This window comes from Hemiscyllium ocellatum, chromosome 28 (genome assembly GCF_020745735.1).
Source record: "Hemiscyllium ocellatum isolate sHemOce1 chromosome 28, sHemOce1.pat.X.cur, whole genome shotgun sequence".
Taxonomy (NCBI): Eukaryota; Metazoa; Chordata; class Chondrichthyes; order Orectolobiformes; family Hemiscylliidae; genus Hemiscyllium; species Hemiscyllium ocellatum.
Window position 1 is genome coordinate 53,135,369 of NC_083428.1, and position 16,378 is coordinate 53,151,746.

Below are 16,378 nucleotides of genomic sequence, written 5' to 3' on the forward strand. Positions count from 1 at the left end.
GGAGGATGTCAGGAGTAAAGATAGGTTGGAATATAGTGAGAAGAACAGTTGGATAAAGGAGTGGATAACCATCTGGCTGGGGGAGGGTGACTAGCTGTTAATGGCAAACCATACGTACTGTGTAATGACAGGCTGTGAGAACAAGGACAGGTGAGTGTGGTAGGGGGCTATGACATGAGGTTGTTAGCCTATGGTTAACCACTAACAGTCTCCATGTAAGTTGTTGCCCACCTATATCACTCCACGATTGGAGCTGCCGAGGACACACACCTTTGGAATATCCTCCCGACCCTCCTCTGTCCGCCTTAAAGATGTATCTAAAATCGTTCTCTTTAATCAACGTTTCCATCATTCGTGAAGCATTTTAGGAGATTTGTCAATGTGAAAGGCTCCATACAATGCAGATAGCTGTTGTTAATGTCTGACATTAGGAGAAACAGGGACGAGCCCTCTCTCTCTTATACCTGATGAACAGCAGCAAAAGCAGGAAGCACTGAGCATGCTCCAGCCCACAATGGGCCTCGGATTATTGATGTCAGCGCAGGACCAATAAGAGTGGGGGGACGGGGCTGGAGGACCAGGATGTGCCAGTTGGTCCTTCAAACAATCGGAGTGAATGAAGGGTGGGACAATACTCAACCACGTGATAAGCTTCACAGAGCATGCAGGAAGCAATGCATTCAGGATGGTTGTCATCAGAGGATTCAAACCCTCTCCCCCCCCCCCCCCCCACCTAGTGGACGCAATGTCGGACTCATTGATTTGGATCTTAGTCTGCAGACAGGAGCTAGGAAACTGAATTCAAAGAGAGGAGAGCCAGTGTCAGAACTGGGTGTGGAGGAAAGGAGTGGGGAGATTATTTGGATTTCGGTCACAAAAGAGAGAAATTGTGAGTCTGAGATTTAAAGCTTCGGGGGAACGAGGAAAGTACAGGTTGACACTATAATTGTCTTATGAATTTCCATCCTGTATTAACAGTGGTAACTTGTTTTCTCGCTTGTAGAGTACTGAAAGGGTGGATTTGAACATCATGTTCAGATATGATAGTTACTTGATCCGTGCCGATCTGAATATCATTGGCCTTTTCACGTGGAAGGAAAGGTGTACATTCTGTCCGTGGGCGAATATTTCAAATCTGTGTGGCTGGGAAAAAATTACTGAGACACAGCCAAGTCCATGTCAGCATGGTGACTGGGGAGAGAGATTTCATTTGTTTTTGAAATTCTGAAAAATCATGGCACGTTTCCCAGGAATAATTAAGCCACAGCTTTGCTTTGTAGAAGGACAAGTCTTTAATTAACCATAAAACCAGAAAGACACAAGGATACCTACACCTTGGGAAATACTATGAAAACGGGATTGTTATTAAGGAGTAAAAAATGAGGTCTGCAGATGCTGGAGATCACAGCTGAAAATGTGTTGCTGGTTATTAAGGAGTTAATTATTGATCATGGATTGTAATCCATTGGCGTTGTCACGTAGGTTCCAGTGCCGTGGGGAAACACTGGAAATGTGATGAACGCAGTGTAGGTTTCAGTTATTAAACTGTAAAACATGCAGAAAACTTACAACGATGTTGTCAGGGCTCAGGGTTCTGGGCTATAGGGAGAGGTTGGACAAGTGAGGATTTTATGTTTAGAGCAGAGGAAACTGGGGGTACTTTTCTAGAAGTGTATAAGACCATGAGAGGCATGGATAAGGTGAATGCACTCAGTCTTTTTCCCAGGGATTCCAGGGCTGGAGGGCATCAGTTGAACGTTAAAGGAGAAAGAATAATAGGGAAGCTGAGGGGCAACGGTTTTACACAGAGGGTGGTATGTACATGGACTGAGCAGCCAGTGGAAGTGGTTGAGGTGGGTATACTCGCAACAGGTAAAAGATATTTGGACAAATACATTGATAGGAAAGAGTCAGAAGCAGATGGGCCAAGTGCAGGGAAATGGGGTTAGTGTGGATGGACATTCTGGTCGGCATCGGCCAGTTTGGGCCAAAGGGCCTGTCTCTGCTGCAGGATGCTGACTCCAAGTCTTTTTAATATCACTCCCGCTATTTCTGGTAGCACCCTGGGATGTATTCCATTAGGGCAATGTCTACTTTTATCTCCATTAGCTTGCCCCTCTAACTCTTTCGTGATAATGGTTGTTTCTAGGTCCTCACCTTCCTCACTCTCCTTATCAATTACTGGCATGTTCTTCCTATCCTCTACTGTGAAGACTGACTGCTGTGTACTCATATCCCTAAACCCTGCTGGATAGCAATAACTAGGTACAGAACTCTGAGAGGTCTTCTTTGAGCATTTGAGCATTTATTGATGAAACATGGCAGTTACATGGATAGCATACATGCAAAACGCATTTAGGCAGTATCAGGTAACTCCCCACCTGTCTGATGTACAGCACCCATTCTTATACCTTTGTGGTTTGGGACTTTGAATAGATACTGTCTCTCATCGTTATCTCCATGGCAACGGCAGTTAGAAAGTCTAGTTCAGTTCAGCGGTTTGTGGTTAAACCACATCCCTCCCCCCGCGCTCCCATGGCTCCCTCAAGTATCTGACAGATGCTTCAGTTTCAGTGGGGCTGTCTATCAGGATTCTGATGTGGAGGAGCTGGTGTTGGAGCGGGGTGGGCAAAGTTATAAATCACACAACAGGTTATAATCCAACAGATTTATTTGGACGAACAAGGTTTTGAAGTGTGCAGTGAATTTTAACTTGATCAGGATTATCTCTATGGTAACAGTTAAGTGCTTTAACAATTACAGAGGACATATGTTCTCCACACAATAGGTTCCCCTCTAGCAGTATAAACTGCTATTCCGGCCCTGGGGACAGCTACTCATCACTTTTCTCCCCAATCCCATCTAGCTTTCTGTCGAACTTTGAAGATTTTTTCTGATATCCTAAATTTTCCTTGGTCTTTGCCAATTTGTATGCCTTCTATTTCAATTTGATAGACTCCCTTATTTCCTGAGCCACCCACGGCAGATTGCTCCTTTTCCTACATTCCTTCCTTTTCCCTGATGTATACTTTTGCTGAGCTCTTCGAAAAATTGATTTCATATTCATCCACTGTCCGTCAACTGTCCCACTATAAAGTCTTTGCTTCCAGTCTACATTAACCAAATCCTGCCTCATCCTGTTGTAGTCTCCTTTGTTTAAGCACTGGATTGGATTTAATCTTCCCGCTTTGCAACTGTATTCTAAATTCATCCATATTTATCACAAGTACTTTATCAGATTACGAGGTGAGGTGATATTTCCTGGGTGTTTTGGGTTTTCGTTATCAGCGACCGTGGCTTTGTAATAAAGTACAGAATAGATATTCACAACAGAGTAATCTGGACGGTGTGAATGGACTACACAGTCTAAAATCATAAATCACTGCCGCCCCTTAGTTTAAAATTGCAAAATCATTATGTCCCACATGCTTCCTCACCATCTAAGTTTGGAACACTAATCCACTTGACTATACTGCTATTTCCAAAAATCTCCTTTGGTGAAGGTGGTGAGTTTTGGTTACAGCTTTCCAGTTATTACCGTAAGAAGATAAACACTGAGCACAGGAGAGGCAATGCAGTCCTTCGAACCAGCTCCCCATTTAATACGGTGATGACTGAGCTCGCCTCGGTCCCAGCTGGATTTTCCCACCTGCTCTTTCTCACCCTTCAACTCATTGCAAACTCAACATCTGTGTCCCTTCAGTAAATTTGCTCATTGACCTGGCTTCTACTGGATTTAGAATAGCGAAATCCACAGATTCACAACATATCGAGATAGGTACATTCTTCTTCCTGAGAATAGAATAGAGTCTCTATAGTGCAGAAATAGGATATTCACCCAATGAGTCCACACCCTATGATGAGCATCCCATTCCGACCCTCCCATTCCCTGTAACCCTGCATTTCCAGTTGTTAATTGCGTAATCGGCTCATATATGGACCCTGTTGGTAATTGGCATGACTAATCCACCTAACCTGCACATCTTTGAACTGTGGGAGGAAACCGGAGCACCAAACAAAACCATGCAGACATAGGGAGAATGTGTAAACTCTACACAGTTTCCTAAAGCTGGAATCAAACCCAGGTCCCAGACGCTGTGAGGCAGTCGTGCTAGCCACTGAGCCACATCTGCTTAAAATCTGCTGCCTCCTATTAACCTCCCCGCCCCGCAATTGGCTGAATCTGTGTTCTTTACATCAGAAATCAGGTTGTGGAAGCAGGTGTCTCAGTAAAACCCAGTGACAGCCCACATGTCCTATGTGTCTGAATGGATATCCTATACACAACACCCTCCAGCCCACACTTTCTTTCATTTTCCAGAGACAGGTCTCCAGAGGCTTCATTGGGATGAGAACTCCCACAATTCCTGAGGCAGGGACCACACGTGTGTGGGGAAACCCGGCACTGTACATGTACAGAATACGGGTGGGTTTTAGAGCATGTGCTTTGGCGTAACTAGTGTAAAGCTTTTCACACTGATTGGCTGGTGGAGGGACTAATCTGCTTATAGTATTGATCTGACCGGGGGGGGGGGGGGGGGTCAAAGTGTCACCATACCCACATGGGACCAAGTTCCATCCCCAATTCCTCATAACACTGGGAAGAGACTAATGGGAAACAAGGAAGGATCTGACCCATTCTCCCAGACTGAAGGTTCATCTTCTGTCCAGAATCTGCCACCTCCCTTTCTGTTTCCTTTTGTTTCATTCTGCTGTTACATTATTGACTTGCAGCAACTGAAGGGAAAGGAAGTGAACCCAGAAAGGGTTCCGAGTCTAACCAGGGACGGGAAGTGGTGGCATGGATCTGTTTATCAGTAACTCCATGAGAATGGGGAGGGTGTACATTAGGGGGTATCAGAGTCAGAATGGTGGGAGAGAGTAAGAGGGCTGGAGGGTTACAGCTTTGGGGGGGGAGGGGAAAAATATTCCAGAGAAACTAAAATTGTCTGTTCTGAATTTCTAATCTGTATATATTCCTTTATACAGGGTGAGGATTTGCAGACTGAAATCTCAAAATCACGTGCCAATCATCATTAAGTTAAACAGAATTTGACAAACCACACATGGGGAATCGCTTGGCCAAAATCCTGCAACACTCTCCTTCCCAGCATTGTCGGTCTATCTGTGCCAAATGGACTGTGAATGGTTCAAGACAACAGCTCACTACCATCTTCTCAAGGGTAACTATAGATGGGGAATAAATGCTGGCTGAGCCAGTGATGCCCATATCCTGGAAATGGTTTCTACCTCTCGTTGCTGAAACCCAGTTGATGATGAGGGACGCTGAGTGCATCCTCCAGGAGGCAGCACCATCACATTACCCCTGCCTACACCCACACAGTAACAGAGCAACGTCACTGGAACAAAAGGCAGTGAAGCCAAAGGAGGACTTAGATATAGTTCTTCGAGGTAAAGTCATGAAAGGGGATTGGAACACAGCAGGAACAGGAGACTGAGCTGGATGGTCAGCTGTTTCCCATTGAATGGTGGGGCAGGATTGAAAGGCCGAATGGCCGCCTCCTGTTGCTATCTCCCAGGTATGTATCCAGCCGTGGAGCCCAGGGAGGAAGGAGTGGGCAGGGCAGAGATTGTCCAGGAGATTGCACCTCCACATCAGGTTTCAGTGAGGGACGGTTTGACATTTGGCTTTTACATTACAAAAAACAATTGTGCAAACCTTGTGTGAATTTTTATTCCACAATAAGTAAAAGTAAAATAATTGAAACTATCTGAATATAACGGTTTTTAAGATTTCAAATGCCCCTTAGCACAAACTCCTGTCCACTCCCAGACTCCATCATTTTCCAGTTACTCAAACTCGAGGGAAATATTCCTTTCCTGTCTGAACCATTGGTTTGATTTAACTGCTTTTCGATGCTCATTCTGTGAGCTGTGAAACATTCTTTTCTCCCCCATTTCTCCGACCTAGAAATGTGATCACACACAGCTGAGCAACCTTCCCACCATCAACATCATCATTATGTCATTTTGGTTTTTGTTAACATATAATCACCAGCAGTAAACCACCCGTGTAACTAATTGAATATTTCCAAACAAAGCCCATTACAGCCAAAGCAAATCATTACAAGTGACAGAGTGGGAAGGGACCAAATCAAAGTAGAGTTAGGGGTGAGTGGGCAGCGGTGGAGATAAAGCACTGTATACCCTGCAGTGCCCACCTCTCTCTGAAGGCACCGAGAGCATTGATACACAACACATGCTCCTTCTCCAAGGACACCCTGTAGTGTAGCCTTTATCCTCAATCATGGAATAAAATCCCTACAGTGTGGAAAGAGAGCATTATCCCGTCAAACCACACCGACCGTCCGAAGAACAACCTACCCAGAGGTAGGAGGAAACCAGACACATGGAAGGGACGCACACTATCGTGGGGAGAATGTGGGAACTCCACACCGGCTGTTGACCAAGCCTGGACTCTAACATTGTGCCTGATGCTGTGAAGCAGCAGTGCTACATTTATAATTTAAATCAAAGCAGATTATCCCTGTTCGTTGTCACATTACTATTTGTGGAGACTGACTGCCAAGATGCATCCTGTGGTACAGAAAGTGGCAATATAAATTCAGTCAACTCCAGCCCAGTTAATGTGATTAACAACCACAACATCAATACTCCAACAGTGTCATCATGTGCAAGATCCAGTCCTGACTCTGATGAACAGTAACTGCAGAATCAGAGTCCTGCAGTGATGTGTGAACACTACCCGACACGGAGCAGGGGGATGACCACTTCCCTGTGTCCACTCAATGGGCTCACAGTCATGTTGAAGACTCGCCAAATCCCTTGTCGCATAGCGAGGTAAGCAGCTCTTACCCACTGTGAACCCGCTGGAGTCTCAACAGACGGGATGAATCACTGAATCCCCTCTCACACACTGACCGTCTGAATGGCCTCTCCCCCTGTGTGGGCCCACTGGGGTCTCAGCAGGTGGTGCATAGAACATAGAACATAGAACATAGAAGGATACAGCGCAGTACAGGCCCTTCGGCCCTCGATGTTGCGCCGACCGAATCCTACCTAACCTATACTAGCCCAATAACTTCCAAATGCCTATCCAATGCCCGCTTAAATGACCATAAAGAAGGAGAGTTCACCACTGATACGGGCAGGGCATTCCATGAACTCACAACCCGCTGTGTGAAGAATCTACCCCTAACATCTGTCCTATACCTACCACCCCTTAATTTAAAGCTATGTCCCCTAGTAACACCTGACTCCATTAGCGGTAAAAGGTTCTTAGTATCTACCCTATCTAAACCCCTAATCATCTTATACACTTCTATCAGATCTCCCCTAAACCTTCTCTTCTCCAATGAGAACAGCCCCAAGTGCCTCAGCCTTTCCTCATAAGATTTTCCTACCATTCCAGGCAACATCCTGGTAAACCTCCTCTGCACTCGTTCTAAAGCTTCCACATCCTTCCTATAGTATGGCGACCAAAACTGCACACAATACTCCAGATGAGGCCGCACCAGAGTCTTATATAACTGCAACATGACCTCAGGACTCCGGAACTCAATTCCTCTACCAATAAAGCCCAGTACACCATATGCCTTCCTCACAGCACTATTTACCTGGGTGGCAACTTTGAGCGAATCTCTCCCCACACTGGGAACAAGTGAATGACCTTTCCCCAGAGTGAGCTCGCTGCTGTTTCAGCAGGTCACTGAATGAATCTTTTCCGCTCACTAAGCAGGTGAGTGGCCTCTCCCCGATGGGAATGCACTGATGTCTCCGCAGGTGGGAGATTTGAATGAATCCTTTATCGCACATTGAGCAGGTGGAGGGTCTAAATCCACTGTGCTATCTCTGGTGCCTCAGCAGATTGTAAGATCGAGTAAACCCCTTTCGCATACATGACAGTTGAGCGGCCTCTCCCCAGTGTGACTGTGTCGATAAGTGTCCCACTGGGAGGGGTAGGTAAATTCCTTCCCACAATCCCCACATTTGCATACCCTCACCCTGGACCCATCATAATGGTGTCTTCCCAGATCACATGACTGGTTAAATATTCGACCACATGCATAACATAGGAATGATTTCTCTGGGCTGGGAATGCTGCTTCCCCCTTCCTTATTACCGATAAGGATCAGGACCTGCGGAATTGGATGACTCTGTAGTTGATGTGATGTTAAAGCTGAGTTTCCCATCTAGGAACTCTCTCTCTCTGTAAAACAAGATTTATTTTTTCCCCTGTCATTACTACAACTCCCAACACCAGCTCTCCAGCCAGTTCTCCTGAACTTCTAAATTTGGACTAATGCCCAAATTACCTCAGTAATGTGTCTTTCTCTCGTTTGTTTCTGAAAGTAAATTAGGAACACTTTGAATAACTTTACGCACTTTACCAGAAGAACCCACACCTATTCTATCATTTACAAGTTTTAACTCATGAGAAATTTGTTAGCTGCTCCAATGACAGTTATAATGCTCTGACCACTTCTACAGAGCCAATGCAATTCAATTCTAACAATTATCAATAGTTTGTACCTAAACAGAATGCCCCCACAACAGGAAGTACTCTGACACTCAATACCCTTAAGTTGTGTTTTTTCTTAAAGCCCCTCATGTGTCCGGCAATCTGGCAATACAATTGACGATATTTTATACAGTAACCTTACAGTCTCAATTGCCATTTCCAGTCCATGAAGCAGCCAGTAACATGCATCAGTGAATTGTATTCTAACCACAGTATTGCTCTGGCTGGAGAGATTGAGGAGTATGAAACTGTCTTCTCTGCAGTATCTAAAATGAAACACTTGAACAAAATTCTTCAAGAGATCGATAGGACACATACAGGAAGGATGTGCTCCCTGGCTGGTGTGTCTGGAATGAAATCAACACTAACTGTGGTATCTTTACCCAGCATCCTCTTTAGCTGCATAAATGTTTAAGATGTATTTGCTGCTCTTATTCCACTCTCTTGATCATTCCTGTCTGTAACTGCTGTAGTGTTGGGGGCCATGCAAATTGATAACATTTGATTCAATCCATCCCAAAACCCCTCTGTTTCTGTGTCTCGCTTTAGTTCACCGAGACCGTCATTCAAACTGACCTCTTTACAAACCCTGCCCTGATATTTCCTTAGAGGGCTCAGAATGAAATGTTCACAGAATTATTACTGCGCAAAAGGAGGCGATTGGCTCATCAGCTCTCCAAAGGATCACCTCACCGAATGCTAATCTTCTACCTTTACCCCATAAACCTTCCCATTCGTCCTCTTCCAGTAACTGTTCAATTCGATTCTCTTCATTGTCCCTGGCTCCACCACACTCTTTGCCAGTGCATTACTGACCATAAACATTCTCTGCATGAAAACGTCACATGTTATTCCTTTGTCAATCTCTCTACATCGGTGCCTCCTCATTGTTGATTCTTTCATGAATGTGAACAATTTGTCCTGATCTACTCTCACTAGACCCCTTTTGGAGGTATCTTTACCCAGTATCCCCCAGGATGGTGGATATCATCTCCCCCGGTCGCAGGAGACCAGTGCGAGACCATTCAGGTGCTCTCACTGTTGGACCGGGTTCACTACACCATCCAGCCTCACTGTACTCCAGTGAATACACACTGGGGAGAGGCCATTCACCTGCATTGAGTGTGGGAAGCAGTTCACTCAGATATTCAGCTTGATGAAACACCGGCGAGTTCACAAGTAACCACGGCGATTGCATTTGTTTTGTTTGTTCATGGGATCACGGCATCACTTGCTGGGGCAGCATGTGTCATCCATTCTGACTGCACAGGAGATAGTTCAGAGTGAACCCTATTATTTAGGGTCTGGATTCACATGCCGACTGGACAAGGTCAGAATTAACAGTTTCCCAGGCCCAATGACATGAAGAGTTGATTTCTCGTCTATTATCCTATTTCGGAAATAGTAATGAATAATGTTTGCAGTTGAATTAAAAGTGAAAGACCAAAAAGGGTTTTATTTGATTGAGCCCGTCCTCCTGTTTCTCTCAGTTGTTATTGACAGTCTCATCACCCCCACACCAGAACCTGTTCCAGAGAGTGTTACAGAAATAGCAGAATGGTCAGCTGCAGCTGGTCACCTGACTGGTCACTGGTCCTAAAGGTTCACTCTAAATTAATCAATAATATCTTCTGCAACAGACATCCTGAACATTCCCAGCAATGTCTGTTTTTGTTTCTGATTTTCCAGCATTTGCAGATCGTTAGTTTTTCAAGATTCATCTTGTCTGTTGCAGAAGATATTATTGATTAATTTAGAGGGTTTTGAAAATTGCAAGTTAAGCCACAAATCTGCGATGATCTATTGAATAGCAGAGCAGGGTTGAGGGGCTGAATGGCCTCCTCCTGTTCCAATGAAAGTTGTCCATCTGCAGCTTTTGGCAACATTTCCCCTCACTCTTCACTTCACCTCCATGTCTAACACACTGTTCCTGATTGAACAAACCTCCTGTGTTTGAACTAAACCTGCTCATGTTCAGTGGCTCCCTGTCTTGCCACCCGGGTTTAACTCTCATCATGGAATGCTGTCTTGCATTACTGCGGGAATGTCCACAAAGGACTCAGCCCGGAGTCTGTATCCCCTGGAATCGACAAACCCCATTTATTTCCTCCTTCCTCTCTCATTCTGGCTATTGAATTCTCGGTTTCAATAGATTCTCCTGTCATGCTCTTCAACATGCCCATGTGGGTGGACTACAGGCAGCTGGGATTTAATGAAGGGAAGTGGGGATTAGGCAGAAACACGAGGAGAGGCGACAGAAAAGACCATTCTTATTGTAACGGCAAAGTTTCTCCGTGGCCCAGTGAGTGCTGAGATACCTGAGATTATGGGGGAGGCAGATTCAATCAGGGATTTGGAAAAACACTCAGACACTGACCTACCCATCTGATTGTTAACTCAGATAGAAAGACAAAATAATGATACAACTTTGACCTGGGGCAATGAAACATGCTTCAGACCCAACGATTCCAACCTCAAATCTCTCAACCCACAAAAACAATGCTTCCTCCTTATGCCAGGTTGTCCCTCAGCCTCCTCTTTTCTTGAGAAAAACAATTTGAGTTGTTCAGCCTTTCCTGGTAATTATAATCTCTATGTTCCTGTAAGATTTGTGACGAATCCTTTCTTATTTTTCTGTTCCTTGTGAGTTATGCCAGCTGACCTGTGTGTACCTGAGCTGAAAGACCTGGCATGAGGAAAACGTGACGACAATCACAACTAGTTAGAATCACAGAATCCCGACGGTGCAGAAAGAGGCTATTCGGTCCATCGACCTACAATGAACTGCTCTCCCACCCTACCTCCATAGCCCCACATTTACCATGGCTAGCCCAACCCGCTGAACCTGCACACTACAGGCCATGTGAGCACGGCCAATAGAGCAAACCTGCACATCTGTGGGAGGGTCACAGATTCCATCCCAATGCTGGGAATTGTGGAGGAAGGCTCACGGATATGTGACTCTGACACAAATACTCTGTCTTTAAAAATAAAATCTGGGGGAAACTGCAACCAGAAAGATTTCCAATTATCGCTGGGGGAAGAGAATTCAAAACTCGTGCCACTGACCCAGGGGACACAATGAATGTTAAAGAGGCCTGGGAAACATCGGAAATGTAACAGATTGTGAGGAAGGTGGGGGTCAGACAAGGACAAAAAGACAGTCTGTCACACAGGGGAAGGGGGGAGAGATTAAACAGCAGAAATGGGAGTCCCTCATGGTCAGATGGAATGGAGTTAGGGCTGGGAAAGAAACCACGGAACAAGGTATGCAGCTGTCAAATACTTTGGAAAAACAGATTATAACAACATAGAGGGCAGAGTTCACAGTCTGAAATTGTTGCTCTCATTGGTGAGTACAGAACGTTGTAAAGCCTGGGTAGTTCTATTACAGCAACATACATAGGATGGGCCAAGTGGCCGCGATCTTTGCTGTAAGTTTCTGATATTTTTATCTGACATTTGGAGTTCAAGTCTGATGACGTTAATACTTTTTCAAATTGGACTGGAGTTTAATATTCTGGAGAAATGACAAACAAATCACATTGATCCTATTCTGCAGACTTTGATCCATAGCCCTGCATGTTCCAGCATTTCAGTTACATCCATGTCCTGCTGGTGGAACAGGACATACCGGGATGGTTATGGTGGTGTCTGGGACATTGTAAGGAATGATTCTGACCGTGAAAGGCCGTTGGTTGACAGTCTGTGTTCCAGCTCACCCAATACGATGCAGGCAGGGTGAGAAACTACATTTGGTGCTCCTCTGCTCACCAGTTCCTTTCCTTTCTGCTTTTATCTTATTTATTTCTCTCTCACTCACCCCCTTGCAGTCTCTGACACAAATGTCTCAACATTGAATCATGATACCTGGATAACCCTGTACCCCGTGTCTCACTACTTTCTGAATAAGCCTTCCATGGGGAACGTCATCAAACACATTACTGAAATCAATATACACCACGTCCACTGCTTTATCCTCACAAACACGTTTGTCACATCCTCAAATAATTCAGTAAAATTTATGAGGCATAACCTGACGCTCACAAAGCCATGCTGGCCATCTCTAATCGATCTATGCGTTCCCAAATAAATCCTGTCTCTCAGAATCCTCTCCAATAATTTGTCCACAACTGATGTAAGACTGACTCATCAATGGTTCCCAGGATTATCTTGATTGCCTTTGTTGAAAAACGGAATAACGTTTGCAACCCTCCAATCATCTGGTATGACTCCAGTGGATAGTGAGGATGCAAAGATCATTGCCAAAACACAGTAATCCCTTCCCTCGCTTCCCATAACAACCTAAGTTATATCCTTTCTGGCCCAGGGCACTTCTCTACCCCCATGAGTTTTCAATATGTTCATCACATTCTCCGTCTTAACATGGATTGGTTTGACCATATCAGCCTGTTTCCCATTGTCCTCACAAAGAACAACGTCCCACTCACTCATGAATACTGAAGCAAAGTACTCATTAAGGACCTCCCCGACCTCCTCTGACTCCTGGCACAAGTTTGCTTCACTTTTAGGGGTATAAATGTGGAATTATGTCTCAGCACTGAATTAATATAAAGATATTGCATTGTACAATCACTTGATTACTTTGAATATTGAACTATATTTTAACTGAGAAAAAAGTTGAATTGATTTGATCATATTTCACTTCACACTAACATTTATTGTATTTTGAACCACAATAAGAGTTTCCTTTTTACATATATAAAAGTTAATTAAAATTAATCGCATGTTTACGTACAGAAAATAGAATTAACATCTGCTTGTTCCTTCCTTTTTCGATGACTGCTCATTTTGAATTTGTGGAAGGTGTACATTGTTGAAAGGAAGGGGAATTGTCTTCAGCTGAATATTCACATTGAATGACTGATGTATTTTACAAATCAAAGTACAATAATCATACAGTTTTGTCAATTTGTATTTCAAAGAATTGTCATGAGATTCCTGTTTATTTAAGTCTATCATTCCTTTATTCTATTGTTATTGTAAAATATTGTTTAATTTCCAGTCCATTACACACAGAAACTACCTAATCAATTCCCATTCAAATTACTGCAATAAACAGCTGATTAGTTTTCATTTGTGTAACCACATTAAACATAATATTGCAGTCCTGCCCGTCCTGAGTGAGAACATTATGGAAGGAGCTTGTGGAGCTGTGGCAGTGTCTCTATTACTAGACCCGAGGGAAGGTTTCAAATCACACCTTCAACAGAAATATATGAAGAGCTGCTCTGAATTTTGATTAGAGAGTACCTAAGCACAGACTGAATTGCTTTTCAATCTAATATTAGATCTGCTTTTGACTATTACATCAATAATCACAAAATCTGATACTTACTTGAGTCAGGTTAGCAAGAAATATGTGTTGGAAAATTCGTTTTTGCCACCTTGCTTTTACAAAAGACTGACATCTGTCCCTGTCTTCTCTAACTGTAAGAAATCTGAAGAGGATTTTCACTTTTACGAAAAAAGTGGAGCTGTTTCCCATATAAATTAATGCTTCTTCAACCAACGCCTTTTCAGCTTATGAATGGTTTCATAATAATGCTTTACTTTCGGTTAGTGGGAATACCTGTACATAATTCTGTCGCTTATACGTTCCTGGAGAATATTTGAAAATGTTGCAGAATTCAACATTCCAAGTAATGAGATTGATTTTTTTTTGTTGCAAAGGGGCAAGTCCAAACAATTGAAACACATTAAACATTATTTTCTCGTGCTATAAATTGGAAAAAAAGTTGATATCTTCTTCAGTAAACTAACAAATGCTCCCACCTATTACTTGTCAGTCAGCTGATTGCCGACTTTGTAACTAAATATTGTGCTTCATCTAAATATTACTCTGTCCTTTGATCAAAGTGAATTTGTAATTGTTGTTCAGTTTATGAATTGCCAGAAACTTGTTTTTATTTTTCCATTCACCTGTTCATTTTGACCGTAAGGTTGAAATACTTTGAAAGTATTGGAGTTTGTTCATTTAAAAATAAGGTTTGCACATCTCTCACATATCTCATTTCTTGTATTATGATTCAAGAATGTTTCCTGGTGGAATTCAAGTAAATTCCAAACATTTGTTCAATTCAAATAAGATCTGTAATACCCAATTATCAATCTGTTGTTTATGTTTCAGCTGGTTACATCGACATTGATTAGGTACTCATTCAGAGAGATCAACTGGCAATTATAAACTATTTGCAGGATTATTGAAATGAAAGAGAGATACAGACGGGCAATCATATTTTGGAAGGAATTGCTTTTTCATTCAAACGTGTCGGCTGTTCAAGAATTCTATATTGCGTTCCATTGGGTTTCTTGTCGAGAAATCAAATTTATAATTCATGTGAATTTTAATATGTTCTGTATTTGTATCAGATTTAAGAATAAAAAGACGAGAAATTAACATGAAAACTTCAGTGAATAGAAAGCACAGTAAACTAAATTGACAGATGCAACCTTTAGTATTACCTCTGAATATTCAGACAAATATTTCTAATGTCAAAAGAATATGGTGCCAGAAAAGCACAGCAGGTCAGGCAGCATGCGAGGAGCAGAATCGACGTTTTGGCCATGAGCCCTTCATCAGGAATCTTTTTTGATGATGGCCGAATGCCCGACAGGCCGATACTCCTGCTCTTTGAATGTGCCTGCCCTTTTCCAATGCTACAGCTTTCTTCACTTTCTAAAATATGTTTAATGAACATGAACTGTAAATGTTAGCATCAGCAGTTGAACATGACCAAATTAACACATTGTTGCAATATTTATAGTGAAAACCTGTTTGCGAACATGCAGAAAATTCGATTGAACAACATCTCTTGCCGTTAGAATCCTTGGCCATTCATAATAAAGAATAACCATGCTTTGAACAACCAATATGGTGTAAAACGACTGAACTGAAATACCAGAGGATACCGATTGTATTTATTGGAGGGAATGATAACCAGATGCTTACTGTGATAGTGGTGATTGATCTCCTAGACAATACATTTTTACTGTGATTATTCCACTGAACAGTAATTAGATGGTCATGAAGATCTTTATGTGGCTTTATGTGCAGTGTTTTGTTTGAACATTGATTTCATTAACATTGAGATATTTTACAAGATTAACAATTGACACTTAAAGGTAAGTTTTAAATGCAACGTTTAAAAAATATTGTTAGTTTTGGATAGCGAAACACAATTCGAAGTTTATCGAATCCCTACTGTGTGGAAACAGGTCATTTGGCCCAACAAGTCTACACTGACATTCCAAAGAATAATCCACTCAGCACCATTCTTCTCGCAGATTACTGGACATTTACCCCTGACTAATGCACATAACCTACACATCCATGAACAGAACGTGCAGCTAGGCATGGCCAATCAACCTAACCTGCATATCTTCGGATTGTGGGAGAAAACCAGAACATACAAACTCCACACATACATGTGTCCGAGGATTGAATCAAACCTAAGTGCATAACACTGTAAGACACGATTGCTAACCACTGATCCTCTGTTCTAAATGCCCAATTCCCATGCAAGAAGTGAAAAAGTGAGAGACGTGCAAAATAAAAATCACTAACAAATCATGAATGAGCAATAATTAGAAAATTAATATGATCAAAGGACACAACAATATTCAGGTGAATTTCATTGTTTAACAACAAATTTGGGAATGAGTTAACAAATGACTAACGAGAAGTGACATTTGTTTGTTTTACTGATGGAGAAATTGACTTGCTTTTCATCTTTGCAACACTGCAGAAAAGTGGTTTATGTGCCTGAAATGTTTGAAGTAAGCTCTTTCCAATAAAAAAATCAATGCAATTCCATCGACTTATTCATCCTTAAGATTCAAACATTATCAAAT